General features: G+C 48.4%; 1 protein-coding gene across 6 annotated transcripts in view; it reads right to left on the reverse strand.

The window, feature by feature from the left end:
* The window catches only part of DPF3 (double PHD fingers 3), a 288,441-nt gene that overhangs the window by 173,562 nt on the left and 96,427 nt on the right, over positions 1-18,452 (reverse strand). The window lies entirely within an intron of this gene.

Here is an 18,452-nt window from a genome sequence, read left to right on the forward strand (position 1 = left end):
ATTGGACTGAAACCACCAGCATGGATACAAAGACTTCCATTACAATAGACGAGAAACACCTCATAGAAAAGACTAGAGAGTCCGCGGAAACACCCTGTAAACACAGAGCTATTATAGGGGTGAGGAGATGAAGAAGGACATGCACCAATCTTTTAAAACCACACACTCGAAGAAGAAGAACTTTCTGATAGAAAACAAATGAAAGAAGCATTTAAAGCAACAACAGCTGAATTTTGGGGACTCAAAATAATTTGATTCCCAGAGCTTAATCCACAAATAGAAAGACCTTTAAGGTTTACTGGAGTGGTGATCTGACTAAGTCCAGTAAGTTTTAGGTTCCTGAATCTTTGGTATCCTTGGGTGATGCTACTAATTTTTAAGATACTGCCCTTTTCAAAAGCCAAAATATAACATTGATATAATTGATCATATGTAATAAAACACAAACATAATCAATAAGATCAAATACCTAACAAATGATAGGCACGTGACAGAGGTGAATAAATGGTCCCAGGAATTGCAACTGTAGTAACATAATGTCTACCAGGTAAAGGAGAGATTCTTAGAGAAGAGGAGGAGGAAAAGACAGAAGGAGGAGAGCCACAGGACTTGCAGAGCCAAAAGGGAGAATCAGATAGCTCATTTTGAAGGGACATTATGAATGCCCCTTTGTTTTGGTCTCTGGAGACACAGTGACATTAAAATGGGGGGTTGGGGGGGAGGTCTAAGTTTAAAATATTTCTTAACCAAAATATTTAGAGGAGCAAAAAAAAAGGGGGGGGGGATTTAATTGGATTCTTCCGTCCTCTTTATTTCTTTATTGAAGTGTCATTGATGTATAATATTTTATGTTACAGGTGTGCAATATAGTGATTCACAATTTTTAAAGGTTATATTCCACTTATAAAATATTGGCTACATTCCCTGTATTGTACAATGTAACTCTGCAGTTTATTTTATATATAAAAGTTTATGCCTCTTAATTCCCCACCCCTGTCTTGCCCCTCTCTCCCTCCCTCTCCCCACTGGTAACCACTAGCTTGTTCCCTTTATGTGTGAGTCTGCTTCTTTTTTGCTATAATCACTAGTTTGTTGTATTTTTTAGATTCCACACATAGGTAGTTATCATATAGTATTTGTCCTCTTACTCTTTTTTAAAAGTCAAAGCATCGGATTCTACCAAAAAGTTTAAAGCAAATTCCTAAGACTGGGAGGATACAATCACTGAAGCTTCTGAGGCATCTTTTGGAAGCTACTCGTGGACAAACCTCCTTTTCTACCTCTGGGCATCTTCCCTCTCACAAGAATGGCAGAACAGCTCAGAAAGCATCTAGCAGTTGCAAAACCTAACTGTAATCAAATTATAATAGTCACCCAGCTGAAAATGAATTGGGAGGGGGAATGAAAGCCCATCAGAATGCTATAAAACAGAACTGCACATAAGCTGATGTAATCAAAGTTAGTAACAAGGACCATGAGATTGATCAAAAATGAGCAACCATTTCCTGGGAAGCATTTGCGACTGTGTCCCACCAGCTTAAATGCCTCCCTCTGCTAAGGCGATGCAGCTCAGTGTCACGGTACTGTCGAGGGCAGCTCGGACACACAGCCTGTCCGGGGTGTCCTGGGGGCTCCAGCTTCCCTCCATGGAACAGAGACCAGCCGCATCACATGGATGAGAATTGACAAGAACACACTACCGAGAGGTGTCCTAAGCAAGGAGCCGCTATCTGGCTGCCCACGATCTTCTGACAGGCTGCCAAAAAAGATGTTAACTCTTCCGACTCCAGAAATTCTGCTGAAAGAGAAAAACCATGGAATGAAGGAAGGAAGAGAAAGAAAGGGAGAAAAAAAAGAAAACTGCACACTAAAACTCATCGACTGGAGAGAAGAGGGTTTCCATTTAGAAAAACAAGCTTCTGGAAGGCAATACAAAAGAAATGTACGATACGATCCTAGATGAGACTTCTCTCCATGTGCCCGGAACTCATTTCTAACAGCATCAATCCCAAAAAAGAGAAACAAGGAGGTGAACTTGCTGACAATGAGAAGTGCCTTTGGCCAAGTCCATGCCCCACACACACCGAATGGAACGAAAAAGTCAAACAAAGTGGCTCGCTGGGTGAAAATTAATTTCATCTTAAATACTTTCCACTTTCATAACATGCGATGTTATTAGTAACAGGCATGCTGAGGGGGAATGTGTATTTTTAAATGTAATCTTTGTGTGAATGATACCTCTCTTATGTAAACAGAAGAGATTTTCTGAGGACTGGAACAACTGTATTGAAGATTGAGGTTACAAAAATATGACAACCATCACCCTTTGCCATCGTCTCCAGGGAAGTCATTTTTAAACAGGCCAGGCATTGGCAGAGATTCGGAAACAAAAGTCTAAAGCCTTTTTTAAGACACTGGAGGGGAAAAGAGACTTCACCCTTTGATAAATTCAAGCGGCACTTCTCCAAAAGTTAATTAGCCAAAAATCTGCACAGGGCTTGCTCTGTTCTCTAGAAGAAAATCGATGGCCAGTTCTCCCTAACCTGTGAAAAGCAACTTAAACAGGAGAAGGGGAAAATGTCCTTTTCAACATGGTATTTCCTTTCTTTATTGAAGTCCCATGTGGCACTACTGGTAAAGAACCCACCTGCCAATGCAGGAGACCTAAAGGACGCAGGTTCAATCCCTGGGTTGGGAAGATTCCCCTGCACGAGGGCATGGCAACCCACTCCAGTATTCTTGCCTGGAGAATCCCATGGCAGAGGAGCTTGGTGGGTTACAGTCCATGAGGTCGCGTAAGAGTCGGATACAACTGAAACAACTTCGCTCACACAATCAATTTATGATGTTGTTTACAATGTATTTATTAGTTTTAAGTGTACAGCAAAGTGATTCATTATACAGATACATATATATGTTATAAATACACATTATATATTTATATATATTCTTCTCCAGATTCTTTTCCATTACAGGTTGTTATAAGATATTGAGTATAGTTCCCTGTGCCATACAGACAGTCCTTGTTGTTTACCTCTTTTAAATGTAGTTGTATGTGTATGTTAATCTTAGACACCTAATTTATCTCTTCCCCCACCCATATAGCATTTCTTTTTAGAAAAAAAAAAAAAAATCCTACTTGATGGGATCCCAGGGGTGGGTGACATTTGCATGAAAGCCTCAAGGGGCAGAGGGAGCAGGGAAAGGCTGACAGTGAATGATTCACTTTGTGGAGGGGTGGCCAGTGCTCCCCGGGGTGGGTCAGGCATGGCCCAGCCTCAGCCATCACCTGTCTGCCCCAGACGGAGGGGCTAGACTCTCCCCCGGATGATAGATGTCTTGGGCTTGAAGAAGCTGGCACAAGGCACAGGAGAAGGATATTCTCATCAACACTGACTTTGGGCCACTCAAGGCTTCAATCAGACGCAGGAAAGGCAGAGGGACAAACTGTCAGACCCCCAGCCAGAGCAGGAACCCCCTGGCCTGAGGCTTGGAGCAGAGCTGACTGTGGTTCTGGGCCTTCGTGAGGGGCTCTGTGGGATCCTGAGCCATCCCTTCTGGAGGGGGAGAGCCATCCTACCTCTGAGAGCTTTCCAGGCGCCCTCTTTGAGCATATCTGTGGAGAAATGGATTCCAGGCGCCAAAGAGGATTCAGAGTGGAAAAAATAAGACTTCTTCAAAATGACTGCAGACGAGGCTCCACGTGTGATTTGCAGAGCCTGCCAGACCCCCTCTAAGACAGCCGGCTCCTCATCATCACGGTTCCACCTCCCTCTCTCGAAAACCACGCCTGTTCTCTTTTTTTTTTTTTTTTTGGCCATGCTCACAGGCAGATGGGATCTTAGTCCTCCGCGCCCTCGCCCTAACCCCGCAGCAGGGATTGAGCCTGCGCCCCCTGCCTCGAAAGCACAGAGTCTTAACCACTGGACTACCAGGGCAGTCCCCCACGTGTGCTCTTAGATTCCACGTCCACTGTCCTGAATGGGCTTTCAGCTCCGACCCTCCAGCCCAGACCCCTGGGGCCCCCTCCCTCTTCAGGGTGCCCCCGGTTCCCATGTGCTGACCCGGGGACGGATGTCCAGCCCTACCTCACGCCTGTGTCCAAAAGCGGAGTCCTCACGTCGGGCCGGGGCCTTGCTCCCTCCCGGGTCTCCAGGCTTCGAGGGGCGGCGGCGGGGACCTGAGGGAACCCAGCCCCGCTGCTCCCAGGCCCGCTGTCCTTGGCTCTCCCCTGCCCTTGCACGCGGCCGGCCCCGAATTCCTCCATGTCTCCAGCAGCTCCCCTGTCCTCTCTCCTTCCCCGCTCCGTGGCCACGGGTCCCTTCTGGCTGTAAAAATCAGGACCTTGGCCCATCACAGCTATTTGTGCTCAGAAACAGAGATAAGCTGAGATAAGGAGGAGCCCGGGCCGTGGCAGGATCGCCGGCACCTGGCCTTTTCCTGCGGGCTCACTCAGCGGCCCACACGTCCACAGCCGCCCCCCGCGCACACACAGAGTAAAACTCGGCTCTGCCAGCTTGCTGCCTTCCTCCTGTTTGCACTGAAACGTGTTTCACTCTGACGGGGGCGCGGAAAGCCGTCTCCCGTTTGTGTCATGTTTTGTAAGAACTAGCGAGCAGGGGGCAATCTTTGGCAAGGTGTGTGGGGGAGCCTTTTCATTTCCCTCACAGTTAACTGTTCCTAAAGCTGCCCTTGAAAGAAAACCAAGTTTAGTGCTTGCTGTGGACTGAACCACGTCCCCCCATCTCTGAAATTCAGGTGTTGACGCCACAACCGATGGGATTTGGAGATGGGACTTTGGGGAGGTAATTAGGTCACGACGGTAGAGCACCCAAGATGGGATTCATGCCCTTATAAGAAGAGGTGCGGAGCGCTCACTTCCCCTCTCTCTCCCCGTCTCTGTCTCTCTCTCTCCTATCTCCCTCTCCTCCCTCTCTCCTCTCTCCCTCTCTCCTCTCTCTCCCCTCTCTCTCTTTCCCTCTCTCTCTCTCTCTCTCTCTCTCTCTCCTCTCTCTCTCTCTCTCTCCCTCTGTGTGTGTGTGTCCCTCTGTCTCTGCCACATGAAGACACAGCAAGAAAGCAATTATCTGCAGCCTGAAAAGAGGGCCCTCACCAGACCTCACCTAGACCATGCTGCCACCCTGATCTCAGACTTTGCTGCCAGAGCTGTGAGAAATAACTGTCTGTTGTTTAAGCCACCTACTCCATGGTCATTTTGCTATAGCAGCCCCAGTTAAGACAGAGTTTCTTTTATACAATAGACTCAGGACTTCCCTGGTGGTGCAATGGTTAAGAATACACCTTGCAATGGAGGCTCTGGGAATGGGCTAGAAGGTAAAGCGTCTGCCTGCAGAGCAGGAGACCCGAGTTCGATCCGTGGCTCAGCAAGATTCCCCTGGAGAAGGGAATGGCAACCCACTCCAGTATTCTTGCCTGGGAAATCCCTTGTACCCAGGAGCTTGGCAGGCTACAGTCCATGGGAGTCACAGTCAGACACGACTGACTGACTTTTACTTTCACTTTCACTTTGCAATGGAGGGGACGAGGGTTCCATCCCCTGTCAGGGAACTGAGATCCCACATGCCACAGGGCACTAAGCCAGTGCTCCGCAACTACTGAGCCTCTGAGCTAAAAGTACTGAGCCTGAGGGCCACAACCAGAGAGAATCCACAAAGTGCAACAAAGATCCCACGTCCTGCAACTAAGACCCAACGCAGCCAAATGAAATAAATAAATATTTTAGAACAAACAAATAAAATAGGAAGGGCTATAGAGTTGGATACAGCTGAGCACACACTCACACAGAGACAGAATGAGTAAGAGAGAGAATCAGTCCCCTTCCTCCTCATTCTGTCTTCTTCCAACAAAAATAATACTATTAATAATGTCACTTTCAACTCAACCCAATGTTTAATATTTGTCTCCCCTACTAGACTATAAACTCCATGAGGGCAAGGCCATTACACGCAGCCACTTAGTTTTTGCACTAAACCACACGAGGGGGTGCGTTTCATATTAAACTTCAGTGTGAACGGTACTCCCCAGACCCCTGCATAGCTGGCCTTTTCACCAATTCACTTCCAACATCTGGCATGGAGCCCAGCACACAGTAGGTGCCCAAAACTTCTTTGAATTGCTTTCAACAACTCATATATCATTCACTCATGGTAGATGTTTCCATTAGAGCAGTAAAGCATAGGTTGGTGATTGAGATTATACAACTGACTACTGGCAACCTTAAAAAACTGAAACAATGTCCGCAGGCACTTTCACTTAGTCCTCAGCATGACCCCCTGGTTATTTCAGCAGTCTACTGAATACAGTCACTCCAACACTTCTCCTACCCAGCTGACAAAAAGAAATTTCCCTCGTTCTCAGTTTTCAGTTTTGTACTCAGCACAGAAGCCACATTGGCGCCCAAAGGTCCTAAGTTGCTCCACTGAGCTGTCAAGGCCCTTGGAGAGTCTTGATACTGGGTAGATCAGAGACTTGGAATCAGGTAGGGCTGAGTCCAGCTCCACTGCCCACTGGCTTCACAGCCCTGGGGCAAGTTATTTAGCCTCCCTGAGCCTAAATTCTCCTTCCCACAACAAGCTCCTACTTCAGGTCTGAAATGATTAGTAATAGATGAGATAGAATCTCTAACTCAGAAGTAAACGCCTGTAACCAATGGTGATTCCTTGATCCTTCCATCCAAGAGCAGTGTTCCCTGCCACTCTGTTTGCCTCTGCCTGCGAAGGCTGACTGCCCTCCACGTGACACACACACACACAATAGTCACCACCGCAGTGTCTCTGAGGCTGGCAGGCGCCCAGCCAAACCTCCATCCCAAGACATCTGGCAGCAGGGTGGCGAGGCCAGCCTCAAGCATCAAGGAGAGCAGAGTAGACCCTGCACAAGGATCTCAGGGATCCAAGCCTGCCCCCAGGGCAGAGACCACACCTGGCTCTGCCCCCAAGCCCAGCACAGAGCTTGCTGTGTTGGGTTGATGATGGAGGAATGAGTAAACGAGTGAATGAATAAATCCTTATCTGACCTTCCTGTGTATATGAAGCAGACAGGCCTTCCCTCAGTTCAGTTCAGTCGCTCAGTTGTGTCCGACTCTTTGCGACCCTATGAACCGCAGCACGTCAGGCCTTCCTGTCCTGACATTGGTGTCCCATCACCAACTCCCGGAGTCCACCCAAACCCATGTCCATTGAGTCAGTGATGCCATCCAACCATCTCATCCTCTGTGGTCCCCTTCTCCTCCAGCTTTCAATCTCTCCCAGCATCAGGGTCTTTTCAAATGAGTCAGCTCTTCACATCAGGTGGCCAAAGTATTGGAGTTTCAGCTTCAACATCAGTTCTTCCAGTGAATATTCAGGACTGATTCCCTTTAGGATGGACTGGTTGGATCTCCTTGCAGTCCAAGGGACTCTCAAGAGTCTTCTCCAGCACCATAGTTCAAAAGCATCAATTCTTCGGCACTCAGCTTTCTTTATAATCCAATTCTCACATCCATACATGACCACTGGAAAAACCATAGCCTTGACTAGATGGACCTTTGTTGGCAAAGTAATGTCTCTGCTTTTTAATATGCTGTCTTTTTTTAACATGCTGGTCATAATTTTTCTTCCAAGGAGTAAGCATCTTTTAATTTCATGGCTGCAGTCACCATCTGCAGTGATTTGGGAGCCCAAAAAAATAAAGTCTGACACTGTTTTCACTGTTTCCCCATCTATTTGCCATGAAGTGATGGGACCAGATGCCATGATCTTCGTTTTCTGAATGTTGAATTTTAAGCCAACTTTTTCACTCTCCTCTTTCACTTTCATCAAGAGGCTCTTTAGTTCTTCTTCACTTTCTGCCATAAGGGTGGCGTCATCTGCATATTTGAGGTTATTGATATTTCTCCTGGCAATCTTGATTCCAGCTTGTGCTTCATCCAGCCCAAAATTTCTCATGATATACTCTGCATATAAGTTAAATAAGCATGGTGACAGTATATAGCCTTGACGTACTCCTTTTCCTGTTTGGAACCAGTCTGTTGTTCATGTCCAGTTCTAACTGCTGTTTCCTGACCTGCATACGGATTTCTCAAGAGGACGGTCAGGTGGTCAGGTCAGGCCTTCCCTGGACTCCAACAAAATACTTTACTAGAACCCTCCCTCCCCACCTATCCGGAATTTTCTTGCCTCCTGTCCTTGGCCTGGCTGATCTCACCCTGTTCAAGGGCTGGCTGAAGCCCTGCCTCTTCCAGGAAGCTTCCCCAGTTATTCCAGCCAGTGCTTCTTGCTTTCTGCCTCTCTGAGCTCCTTAACTGTCTCATTCATGTTTGGCCATTGTCTACCACTGTCCTTCTTTCTCCCCACCCATCTTGAAGACAAGGACTAAGAGGTCTATACTTCTGTGCTATCCCCACCAAGCACTGTGGTGAGAATGTAGAAGCTTGTGATAACTATGGATTGCCATCCTCAGCAAGCTCATGAAGTGTCACAGCTAAGGGATGCGAGGGGGCCCTCTTTCTCCATATGAAAATGAGGTGAGCCCGAAGTTATGTGGCTTCCCCAAGACACAGGATTAGGCATCTCTGAAAACAGAGATCCTGTAAATTCAAATCCTACTGAATTCTCTTCATCCTCTTTAAAAAGGTCACTTCAGCTCTTGAGATTGTATTTCTCCATCTACAGCATTCACGCCAAGATGCAAAACTAACCCTCCTCTTCTCTGCACTCCCTGAGTAGCTCACTGAATGCCATTGCTGTGCTATCATCAGACCACCCCCAGGAAGACTTGCTCTGGTGATGCGGGAAACGCCCCTTCTGTGCTTATCAAGAACGCCATCACCCCGCCTTCCAGAAGAATGATCTAGGGCAGTGGTTCTCAAACTTTGGTTCTGTGTCAGAATCAACGCAGGCAGGAGGGTGGGTGGCAGTGTGAAATGTTGATGCCAGAGCGTGCACGTAATCCAGACATCTGGATATTTGACAGATCCACCAGAGATGCAGAGAACAACAAAAATCGAGTTTGGGGTTTTTTTTAATTAAGTACATTTATACTGTTTCTGTTTGTTTTGTAGTTATGTATTTATTTGGCTGCATTGGGTCTTAGTGCAGTACTCAGGATTTCTGTTGGGGGTGCACGGACTCTCCAGTTGCGGTGCACGAGCTTAGTTGCTCCACAGCACGTGGGATCTTAGTTCCCTGACCAGAGATCGAACTCCAGTCCCCTGCCTTGCAAGGCAGATTCTTAACCACTGGACCACCAGGGGAGGTCCCAAGACTCACGGATTGAAGTACAGCTTCCCTAACCTGCAAAGCAGGGGCACGAACAAGGGAGCCCTGTGATACCCTTCAGCCATGTTTTAATAGCAGAGTGCGAAACCCTGGTTAACTGACTTTAACTCAGCTTGTTTTGTTCCTGTGGGAGATGTTTTCAGGCAACGGGCATGGATTAACCTGGCAGCACTCAACTGCAGCCGACGAGTCCACAGAAGTCCTCATCTCTCACAGAGCACCCATGAGACCTGGTCGAGGCAATTGTACAGAGATCCTGACTTCCTGAGAGTGGTCCCCCTGGAGGTGACCCCGACCTTCCTAACATCACAGGAAAGGCGTCTGGGGGCCGAGGATATCGCATTACAAAAGCCAAGTCAGACGAAGAATCTGAACCCTAAAACTCCCATCGTGGCCTGAAACGCCACTCAGTCTTGACGTTCAGGCCTGCTAGACCCAATAAATCGCTTTTCCGGCATCTACTCTGGTGAAGACTTTTCAGGGACTTATTATGCAAAGCTGCCTAAGCAAGACGGAATTTATATTGAACCTGGCCATGATTTCTGAGCTGCCACTGGGTATTCTGATGACATACACAACTCAGGGTGGAAGTCAAGGGGCTGCCAAGGACACGAGACTGGAGGCAGGAGGAAAACAGAGCGATCCTTCCAGTAAATAATGGGAGGGTGGGGGTGGGGAGTCGGAAGAGGAGGATGCTCGCGGGAGGAAGAAGACTGCCGCTTTTCTGGTGTCCAAGCTCTGCCTTTCAAATGGCATCCAGAAGTGACAAAATAAATCTCTCCTCTGGAGCCTAAAGAATGTGTAGAATGCAACCAACTTTCAAGAGTGGGGGAAGGGGACGCTTTATTTCGGGTGAAGCATACTTAGAAAACACACACCCATCACAGAAACATCATTGATTGAGCAAGTATCTTTAGTTTCTCTGGTTCATAGACTGAGTCCTCTCTGAAACCCCAGCTGTGTACTGGGCACCAGCATGCTGTCTCCCGAGTGTGACTGCCAGGGGAAGCCAACCATGGATTAGAGTCAAGTCTTGGGCAAATACATCCTCAGAACCCATCTTTCCCACTGGAGTAGAAGAGCCTCAGCGCTGCCCTCCCCAGTAAAAGGAATATTCGTCTGGCATTTAAAATACAGCCACAAAGAACACATGCTCTGTAGTCAGTTCTCAGTGCAGCGGACCAAGTGATCTTTTTAAAATGAAATCTGATCTTGACATTCTCCTCCTTAAACCCCTCCAATGGCCTTCAGTGCGCTTAGAATGTAATGTGAACAACTTCCTGTGGCTATGTGGCCGTGCCCAATTTTCCTGCTTCATCTTGTCTCCTGCTCCCTCTTCCCTGCTGGACTCCTCACTGCCCTTCTTCTGTCCCTGTAATAAACCAAAATCACCTCACCTCAGGACCTTTCCACATGCTTTTTCCTGTTTCTGCTGTATGTTTCTCCCAGATCTTCTCGTGGCTGGCTTCTCTTTCCTTTAATCCGGGGTAGCCCAACCTACTACTTCATATTCTTTTTTTTTTTTCCAAACTATCTTCTACTCTCAAAAAAAGTCTCTCTGTTTTCTCTTGGCCTGCTGATCATTGCCGCATAACAAAACTGTGAACCCTGGATGAGCAAGGTCTTTATCTCACTGCCTACAACTGGATCCCCTACATATATAACACAGGATTGGGCACATAGGAAATCCTCATCAGATAACAATGAACAAATACAGAAAGATCCAGGCCAACCTGCAGCAGAGAGTCTGCAGGGTGTGGAAGCCCAGCCTTCTGGGGGACAAGAAGGTCAGTGCTAGGGAGAGGCTCCCAGCAATGCAAGAATCACACCACCATCTTCTCACTTGTGATCCTCCCAACACACTCAGCGGGTTAGACAGTGGCGGGGTGGGGGGAGGGGGGAGTCTACTGTCCTTGCCCAAATCCTGCTTATGACCCCGCAATGCCACCTACACAATCCAAAGCCTGAAGAGAAGTGGGGCCAAGCGGATAAATGCTGCCATTCATGACATCAGCCACTCCTTTCTATGCCCGAAAAAGGACATTCCAGGACTGATATCGGCACTGTAAAGCAGCAGTGGTCAGAACATGGTCTCCAGAGTAATTTGCTCCAGTTCCCTGAAAGGGCCTCTCTCTGAATTAACCTCCTCTGCATGTTCTTTCTTACAGAGCAGATCCGTGTCCTCGTCCAGAGCCCAGAGCCCACGGGTGGTGGCCAGGGCAGGATCAGCATGGGGGTGGGGAAGCACCGCTGCACGGGAAATCGATGGGAACCTGAAGGTCATCTGGAGGGCGCTGTCTCCCCATCATGCACCTGCTGGGATGGGATTTGTGGTCCTGACCCCGCTTGGGGGCCTCTGCCCTCCTGTCAGAGTTGGTTAAAATCAGCCTGCAGAAGCAAACGCCCTGCAGACCGAGTGATCTCTGGGCTGTCCTTCTAAGGGACGTCAAGCCGAACAATGGAGAACTGAGTCTCATTTAACCTGCCACAAGGTTGAGAGTCACCCCAATTTCTCTTGGCAGCCCCCTGGGAAAACTGTCTCAGGTCTGCTGTTTTTGGAGGCACAAAGCTGTAAACCTTTTAATAAGGACAGAATGAAGCCAGGCTAATATGACCAGCCTGTCCTGAAATTTAAATTCTCTGGTTGAAGAGGTAGAAATATCTCGAAAACTCAAAACCAAACTGAAAGGTGAGTGCACTCTAGAAATACCTAAATACCTCAAGACCTCTACATTCCAGGATAATGACAAAGGACATCAAAACCTCCATCCTTCTTGAAGGAGGTCTGTTTTTCTTCCCATCCCTACAAGTATTAGGAAACATGACTGCATTTAGAACCTGATTCTCCTTTCCTCGCGGACCTATTTTCCCAAGTCTTCTCCCTTCCTTCCCTCCTCCCTCCTCCTTCCCATCCTTCCTTCATTCCTTTTTCCCTCCCTTCCTCTCCTCCCATGCCTTTTCCCATCTTCCTCCCTCAGCATTTCTACTTCATCAAGAGTCACTTAACACATAGGGTGGGAGAAAAGCATTCAGGCCACATCCATAACCCAAAAGTTGAAGATGAGTCTGGTATGAAAATGAGGATGAGGGACTTCCCTGACCGTCCAGGTAAGAATCCAAGCTTCCACTGCAGAGGGCAATTGGTTTGGTTCCTAGTCAGAGAACTAAGATCCTGCATGCCACACACAGTATGGCCAAAAATAAAAATAACTCTGAGCTTCTAAGATATCTTTCAAAAAATAGAATTTTTTAATGAAAAAAATAAAAATGAGTAAGAGACACCCTCTACATATTTACAGAGGAATGACAACACAATAATGATCATGAAAACAATAATGGCAAGGTTTCCATTTATTGGGCACCTACTATGTATGCCAGGCACTGTTCTAAGCACTTCATATGCATAATCTCATTTTATCCTCACAACAACCCCATCTTAATATTTCCTCTTATTCCACAGATTAGAAAACTGAGGCACAGAGTTTTAAGTGATGTGCCGAGGGTTTTAAGTGGCGCTGTGAAGACAGAAGCCCAGGGAATCTCAGTGCAGAAAACCTCACTCTTGGCCACTACGCTATCGGCTCCCGTGGGGACACCGCTACCGCTTCACAGAGAGCAGAGCTTCCAGAACTAGAATGACTTGAGCAACACTTCCTTTTTTGGAGGCATCTGGTTTCTCTAACATCATCACCAATTTTCTGGGTAATCCTAGTTATTTCTCTTTTGGGAACCTCTGCCAAATAGTCCAGAGGTAGACTTTCCTGTAACAGGATCACCCTCGGTAACTCAAGAAGTAAGTCAGAGGGCTTTCCTGGTGGCTCAGTGGTGAAAAATCTGCAGGAGACATGGGTTCGAGCCATCTTCCTGAGCCAGGACACTCCCACATGCCATGGAGCCACTAAGCCCACACACCTCGATTACCGAAGCCCAAGCCCCCAAGAGGCCTACGCTCCACAGCAAGAGAAGCCACCGCAGTGAGAAGCCCATCACAGCAACCAGACAAAAGCCCTCACAGCAACCAAGACCCAGAACAGCCAGAAATAAATGATTTTTTTTAAAGAAGTAGGTTTGTGATGGGGTTGCCTGAAAAGATACCATCTGAGAAATACAAAATATTACATATGCGGTCTTCTTGGGTGGTGCAGTTGTAGAGAATCTGACTGCAGTGCAGGAGACTTGGGTTCAGTCCCTAGGTCAGGACGATCCCCTGGAGAAGGAAATGGCAACCCACTCCAGTATTCTTGCCTGGGAAATCCCATGGACAGAGGAGCCTGGTGGGCTACACAAGAGTGTAGTGCCCCTCGCCCCCCACAATGGGGTCACAAGAGTCAGACATGACTTAGCCTCTAAACCGCCATCACCATCACTGCATGGTTTAGAAACCAAATCCATCCCAAAGGTAGGTAAGTGGTTATGACCTCTGAGAGGCCCTGTGGTTCTGAACATCTACTGCAGGGAGGAAAAGAAAGATGCTAGGTTATCCTAAACTGGAGTCGGATTTAATACTCAGAGTGTTAGAGATCATCTGGCCTGATACCTTTGTTCTACTGCAAGGAAAAGCAACCACCAGAGAAGTGAGGTGACTTCCTCCAGTCACACATCAGCAGGGCTGAGATCCAGTCCTCAGTCTTCAGGCTCCTAGTTTAGGAATTTCTCCTCTATTTACAGCAGGGGCCCGAAAACTATAGTCCCTGGGCCAAATCTGGCCCACCATGAATTTCTATAAATAAAGTTTTATTGGAAGACAGTCACACGCATTCGGCCACGCACTGTCTGTGGCCACTTTCGCACAATAGTGGTAGAACTGAGGGGTTCCAGTGGAGACCACACAGCCTGAAAAGCCTGAAATAATTACCCTCTGGATCTTTACAGAAGAAGCGTGCCAACTCCTGGTTTATAGCATAAGCCTTGAATAACGAAAAGACTCCACCTTTGAAATAAAAGAAAATAGAATGGGAACCCTAAGAGTCTTAAGCAGATAGTTTTACAATTATCTCAGCTGGGCACAACTTAATAAAAACCCATAAATACAGTTAATAATAAGGAAAACAAGCACTAGCTCACCCTACCTATTTAATAATTATCATTAACCACAGTGAGCAAAACTCATCGCTGAAAACTTTTTTTTCCCAAGCCTCCCTCAAAAGCCCTTTTTCACTTATGAAACACTCTGAGTCAAAGGGCAAAATGATGCTTTGTACTGTTGCACAGACCTCATTTCCTCCTGGTGAGCTAAAGACTGGTGCTGAGACAGCAGAGGGATGGGGAGCAGTGCCCCTACCTGGGCTGCTCTCTGTCAAGGAGGAGGCATCAAAACTCACTTGTCCCCCCTTACTCCAAATAAAATTGCAGGAACAAGCAGACACAGCAGAGACTCTCAATCATGCCTCTTCTGCCTCTCGTGCCTCGCTGCCTCACTCATCCATCTCTCTCCTGCAGAAAGTGATCAGGATCAGCATAAGGCTGACAGAAGCATCCCAGCTCTTGGCCATTTTGATGAGGATGGTCCATCCCATGGAACAGAGAGGGACGGGGCTTGGCCCCTGATAGCCTGAGATGGGAATCAAGGCTGGAACCTTGGTTCCAAGTCAGAGATGGAACATAGGCACTGTGGATAGGCAAGTCTCTCAGCCTGGCTGGGACCCCAGGTCCCATCTGTAAAATGGAGAAACTAACCTCACATATTGTAAAGGATGGACTACGGGCAGAGCCAAATTAGGGCTAAGGCAGGCCAGCCAGGCAGCACCACCACCCCCCTCCCCATCACCCCTGTCCAATCTCTAAGTCATACTAAAACACCACCAGGACTGTAGAACGTTGGAGAGGCTTTTATTTACCAGCATCATCTTAGGCAAAGAACTTCAAGATGTAGGACCCAGTTTGTATGGAACTGTCCCAGTTCACACCGAGGTCTTTGCGTAAAAGTTAATACCTGCTTTCCCTCTCAAAAGTGCCTTTGCCTTGCTGACAGATGATCAGGTTACCCTATGGATAGACTCTACCCTATGTGTAGAGTCAGAGAACGATAAGGTACCCCCATTCAGAACTTGTCCATGATGGCAGTAAGTGGGCTTCTAAGCCAGACAGGTCCAGTTTGGTCAAGAGTCAGGGTGCAGGTCTGGGGCTAGAACCAAATTGTTTGAAACAAGAAAGGAGAGACTCCTCCTGCAACCCTGCTTCTCTGGTGGCCCCTTACCCAGACCTTTGCCTCTTCTTATATTTGTTACATAAATGTTTACAGAATATCAGCCAAAGCCTGGGAGGCCCTGGAGAGAAGAGAGGGCTTCAGAAAGTACTGTAAGAGCAGAGATGTGCCAATGGGTACCTACAACCTGCCTACACTGCTAAGACCTGAGCTGCAATCCCCAGGATCAGGTCCAATCCTGGCTTTTCACAGAGCCTGACCCTGACTCGTTCTGGGGACCCTGGCCCAAGTGAAGCTAGAGCCTCCTTCCCGTCTTAGAAACTCCTCCCCATGGGGCTGCCCCTCCTCCACCAACCCTGCTGAAGCCACAAGGATGCATGTGGCCGCACGGTCTTCCAGGAACTCTGCCATTAAGAGAGCTGAGAGGCAGGCAAAAAGAAAGGTCCAGAAGAGCCAATGTGGACCTGAGGCTGAGGTCTGCAGGGAGGAGGGACGGGCAGGGCAGCTGATCAGAGGAAAGGTAACAAAGGAGGAGGTCCTAAATATTCACTGGAGGGACTGACACTGAAGCTGAAGCTCCAATAGTCTGGTCACCTGATGCAAAGAACTGACTCACTAGAGAAGACCCTGATGCTGGGAAAGATTGAGGGCAGGAGAAGGGGACGACAGAGGATGAGATGGTTGGATGGCATCACCAACTCAATGGCCATGAGTTTGAGTGAACTCCGGGAGTTGGTGATGGACAGGGAGGCCTGGCGTGCTGCAGTTCATGGGGTTGCAAAGAGTCAGACACGACTGAGCGACTGAACTGAATGGAAGGATAAAGAGGAGAGGGAGGAGGAGGTGGGACAGGAGTCAATATCACAGAGAGGGAGCAGCCTGCAGCGCCAGCCTGCCCCAGGGCCATCAATATCTCTTCTGAGGACAGGTTATCTGGGGAATTTATGCTCTCTAATAATTACCTTGCAGAGGGTTCCACTTATCTTACCAGAAGAATCTGCCAGTTGCCAGACAACACAGGGTTCTGGCTAATTCCACCCACACTGCCCTCCACCTCCACCCTGGCCCTCCCAGCTTCCCAGCTCCTGTCCTCTGACCTCTAACCTTCCCTTCTCTCTCTGGCCTGAGGGAAGTTGAAAGTAGAAGAGTCTCACAGCGTCCAGCAGGCTGAAGGAGGTTGTGTGTGTCGGGGGGTGGCGGGGGGAGTGTTGGGGGTGGGGGTGCGTGGTGAGCTGTCCCCTATTGATAGACACGAGAGGTAGGTTGATGCAGGGCCTGGGGAAGCTGGCAAAGGGCTGCACAGGAAAAGCAAGAGCAGTGCTCTGGGGCAGACCGATTGGACTATTTTTGTCTTCACCTGACTGATGCCATCAGATCTGGATAGCATTTTTTTTTTAAATTTTTTGTTGTTGTTATCTTCCCATCTCTCCTCAAAACCTTCTTGTCCACACGCCCCTGCCCCGCCCCCCCCCCACCCCCCCCAGCCCTCCAATGACACCTCCTCCAGTAATGGTCTGGCCATTCATGCAGTAACTATCATACACTGCCTTGAGGGGCTGGGGTCTCTTTTCTTCCCTTTGGCCTCAGCTTGTGGGATCCTAGTTCCCCAAGCAGGGATTGAATCCCCCGGCCACAGAGTGTGAGTGTGATGTTCTAACTGCTGGACTGCCAGGGAATTCTCCAGAGTTTCTGTAAACACACATCCCAGCCCCAGCTGTGAGCTCCTTGAGAAAAGGCCATGGTTCATGCCCCCTCCTACCAGCATCAGCTCCTGAGCCTCAGCAGTACCGCTGACCAGGCCAGGCGTGGTTCTAAGCACTTTAGAAATAGGGACACATCTCACCTGCACGATGGTCCCATGAGAGAGATGCTCCACTGATCCCTCATCATGCAGTGAGGACAGCAAGGCTCAGACAGCTTAAGCCAGGAGTCTAAGGTCACTGAGGGACTGGCCGAGCCAGGGTGCGAGCAGGCAAGTCTGTCTCAGAACTGTGCTCTTCGACCACTCCACTCACGCTGCCTTGACAGTAAACATTTGCTGATCCATGGGAACGTTTTACATTATACCCACTGGACTGCAAGGAGATCCAACCAGTCAGTCCTAAAGGAAAGCAGTCCTGAATATTCATTAGAAGGACTGATGCTGAAGCTGAAGCTCCAATACTTTGTCCACCTGATGCGAAGAACCAACTCATTGGAAAAGACCCTGATGCTGGGAAAGATTGAGGGCAGAAGGAGAAGGGGACAACAGAGGAAGAGATGGTTGGATGGCATCACCAACTCAATGGGTACGAGTTTGAGTACACTCCGGGAGTTGGTGAAGGACAGGGAGGCCTGATGTGCTGCAGTCCACGGGGTCGCAGAGTCGGACACGACTGAGCGACTGAACTGAATTGAACCTACTTACACCACCTTTTTCTAAAATAATAATATGTATTAAATAATATGGAGAAGGCGATGGCACCCCACTCCAGTATGCTTGCCTGGCAAATCCCATGGACGGAGGAGCCTGGTAGGCTGCAGTCCATAGGGTCTCGAAGAGTCGGACACGACTGGGCAACTTCACTTTCACTTTTCACTTTCCACTGTCATGCACTGGAGAAGGAAATGGCAACCCACTCCACTGTTCTTGCCTGGAGAATCCCAGGGACGGGGGAACCTGGTGGGCTATTGTCTATGGGGTCACAGAGTCGGACATGACTGAAGTGATTTAGCAGTATTAAATAATAAGAAAAACAGCTCACGGTCACTGCTCATGTGTAGACGCCAGACCTCCCCCTCACCCTAGATGGTGACGCCATGATCCAACCGGTGCCCAGCTCCCCGAAGCCTGTCTGCCTTGAAACACCATCCTCCTCCTGGTAGGGGGCCTGCAGCCCCCTCTACAGGCATCCTCTGGTCGTTACAGGGCTGGCTGCTTCTGCTCCTCCCGCTCTGCTCAGCCCACCCCCTCAGAGAGCACCTATTCTTCACCCATCACTCTGGTTTATGGTCTTTTCAGCACCTTGCCAACTATTAAAACTTATTTT

Source organism: Ovis aries, chromosome 7 (genome assembly GCF_016772045.2).
Source record: "Ovis aries strain OAR_USU_Benz2616 breed Rambouillet chromosome 7, ARS-UI_Ramb_v3.0, whole genome shotgun sequence".
Classification (NCBI taxonomy): Eukaryota; Metazoa; Chordata; class Mammalia; order Artiodactyla; family Bovidae; genus Ovis; species Ovis aries.